Source organism: Cebus imitator, unplaced genomic scaffold (genome assembly GCF_001604975.1).
Source record: "Cebus imitator isolate Cc_AM_T3 unplaced genomic scaffold, Cebus_imitator-1.0 Scaffold295, whole genome shotgun sequence".
Taxonomy (NCBI): domain Eukaryota; kingdom Metazoa; phylum Chordata; class Mammalia; order Primates; family Cebidae; genus Cebus; species Cebus imitator.
Genome location: NW_016107610.1, coordinates 2,309,966 through 2,313,279, shown reverse-complemented (window position 1 = coordinate 2,313,279; position 3,314 = coordinate 2,309,966).

Below are 3,314 nucleotides of genomic sequence, written 5' to 3'. Positions count from 1 at the left end.
GTTTGCTGTTTTCTGCTGGTTTATTAAATATAGAAATTTGAAGCTTTATGCAGTCAAATTTGTTAACCTTGTCTTTTTATAGCGTCTGAGTTTTGTATTAGAAAGCCCTTCGCACCACGCCAAAGATTTTGTGAAATTCACCTGTTTTTCACTAATTAACTGCTTTAATCCAAATACAGAGATGTAAAGTGAAGTTCAGCTAGTGGATCTTATCCAATACCCTGGTAACATCTTTATTAGCCCAGTCTGACCGCATGCAAACAGCACCACCTCCAGGCCAGCCTGAGAAGTCTGAACTAAGCCCCAGGATGCAGAATTCCAGGCCACCACCCCTCCAGGTGATTTTGGGCTGGTTGGGGGAGAGGGGGAGGTATAACATTGTATTAACAAAGATGGGTTTCTCCATGTGTCCATCCTTACAAGGAATGAAAATTTACACAAAAGGGAAACAAAGCAGGGGAGGGTGGGGATGCACAGCTGGAACTTTTCAGCAGCCCAAGAGTTCATTTACCTCTCTGTTCCTAACTCATGTCAACTTTTGACCACAGAACTGGCACTAGCTTGTCACTAGAGAGTCCCAGAGCAGCCGTCTCCTCTGTGTCTGATTCTGGAAAGCTGGTCTTTGCCAGTGACAACTATCCTACCTGAGACAGAGAAAGTCACATTTAAGACCAATTCATGGCATACTGATTCTACTGAGATGGGCCCTGGTGGCCAAGACAGTCCCCTGAGACTGGCCTGCTACATCAAAGCAAGCCCAGAAACACAGCCAAGTTCAAGGTTGCTCCCCCAAGAGATTCCTTTCTCCATTGGCCACACCACAGGAGTGACAGAGGCTCTGTTCCATCAGGAAACATTCTTGGTTAAAAGCTTAAGAACTAATCCAGCTAATTTAAATAAAAGAGACTTATTGAAAGACTATCAGGGAGCTGACGAATCAGGCTTGAGAACAGTTAGGAACCAAGAAACAAAAGAGGAAGGCCCCAAGAACCACAATAACAGTCTCTCAGCAGAAACAGTTCAGCCCGCCCACCCCACGACCTCTGGTGGTACTACAGCCATTTCTGTTTCCCTTTCTCACTCGAATTTCCATGTGGAAGGAAAGAGCATTTGGTTGGTTGAGTCTAAGTCACATGCACATTCCCTAGACGCAGCAGGTAGAGAAGATTGGATCTGGCTCCTAGCTTTTCTTATTAGTACCCCACACAAAGGCAGATTCTCCACTCTGGAGACTGAGGCTCATCTAGAGTTGATGAAAAATGACATGGGTGGGGATGGGGAGAACTGCTCTGTAACAGTTCTTTCCATCACAGTTTTGACTGGGGTTTAGTCCATTGACATTCAATGCTCCTATTGATCAGTAAGGACTTACTCTTGCCATTTTGTTACTTGCTTTCTGGTTGTTGTGGTCTCTTGCTTCTTTCCTTTCTTCCTGACTTCCTTTTTGTGAAGGTGATTTTCTCTGGTGGTATGATTTTATTTTTTGCTTTTTGTGTTTTGTGTATTCATTGCATGTTTTAAAATTTAAGATGACCACGAGGCTTGCAAATACCATCTTATAACCATTTTAAACTGATGACAACTTTACACTGCTTGCATAAAGGAACGAACAAACAAGTAAAAAGAAACTAGGCCGGGCGTGGTGACTCACACCTGTAATCCCAGCACTTTGGGAGGCCAAGGTGAGGGGATCACGAGGTCAGGAGATCAAGACCATTCTGGCTAACACGGTGAAACCCTGTCTCTACTAAAAATACAAAAAAATTAACCGGGTGTGATGGCACGCACCTGTAGTCCCAACTAATCAGGAGGCTGAGGCAGGAGAATTGCTTGAACCCGGGAGGCAGAGGCTGCAGTGAGCCGAGATCACGCCACTGCACTCCAACCTGGACAACAGAGCAAAACTCCATCTCAAAAAAAAAAAAAAAAAAAAAAAAAAAAAAAAAAAAAAAAAAAAAAAAAAAAAAAAAAAAAAAAAAAAAAAAAAAAAAAAAAAAAAAGAGTCGTTTATACACAATTACAGTGTTATAACACTCTGTTTTTCTTTCTGTGTACTTACTATTACCAATGAGTTTTGTACCTTTAGATGATGTCTTATTGCTCATTAATTTCCTTTTGTTTCTGACTGAAGATCTCCCTTTAACATTTCTTGTAGGAATGGTTGGGTGTTGATGAGCTCCCTCAGCTTTCGTTTGTCTGGAAAAGTTTTTATTTCTCCTTCGTGTTTGAAGGATATTTTCTCTGGATATATTATTCTATGGTAAAAGTTTTATTCCTTCAATACTTAAAATATGTCATGTTACTCTCTCCTGGCCTGTAAGGTTTCCACTGATAGTCTGCTGCCCGAGTATTGGAGCTCCATTGTGTGTCATTTGTTCCTTTTCTCTTGCTGTTATGATCCTTTCTTTATCCCTGACCCTTGGGAGTTTGAGTATTAAATGCCTTCAGGTAGTCTTTTTTGGGTTAAATCTGCTTGATGTTCTATAACCTTCTTGCACTTGAATATTTACAGCTTTCTCTAGGTTTGGAAAGTTCTGTCATTATCCCTTTGAATAAACTTTCTTCCTCAGTGTATTTCTCTATTTCCTCTTTAAGGCCAATAACTCTTGGCTTTGCCCTTTTGAGGCTGTTTTCTAGATTTTGTGGGCATGCCTCATTCTTTTTAATTTTCATGTCTTCTCTAACCGTGTATTTTCAAATAGCTTGTCTTCAAGCTCACTAATTTTTTCCTCTGCTTGATCAATTCCACAATGAGGAGACTCTGATGCATTCTTTATTATGTCAATTGCATTTTTTAACTCCAGAATTTCTGCTTCTTTTTATTTCAATCTCACTGTTAAATTTATCTGATATTATTCTGAATTCTTTCTGTGTGTTATCTTTAATTTCTTTGAGTTTCCCCAAAACTGCTATTTTGAATTATCTGTCTGGAAGGTCACATATCTCCTTCTCTAGGATTGGTCCCTGGTGCCTTGTTTGGTGAGGTCATGTTTTCCTGGATGGTCTTGCTGTTTGTGGTTGTTTGTCAGTACCTGAGCATTGAAGAGTTAGGTATTTATTGGAGTCTTTTCAGTCTGGGCTTGTTTGTACCCATCCTTGGGAATGTTTTCCAGGTGAATACCTGGAGGATGTGGGTGTTGTGATCTAAACTGTATCTGTATTAGGGGACACTCCAAGCCCAATAATGCTATGGTTAGTAGAGACTCACAGAGGTACTGACTTGGTGGTCTTGGACAAACTCTGGAAGAATTCTCTGGACTACCAGGCAAAGATTCCTATCCTCTACCCATAATTTTCTCCCAACAAACAGTCTC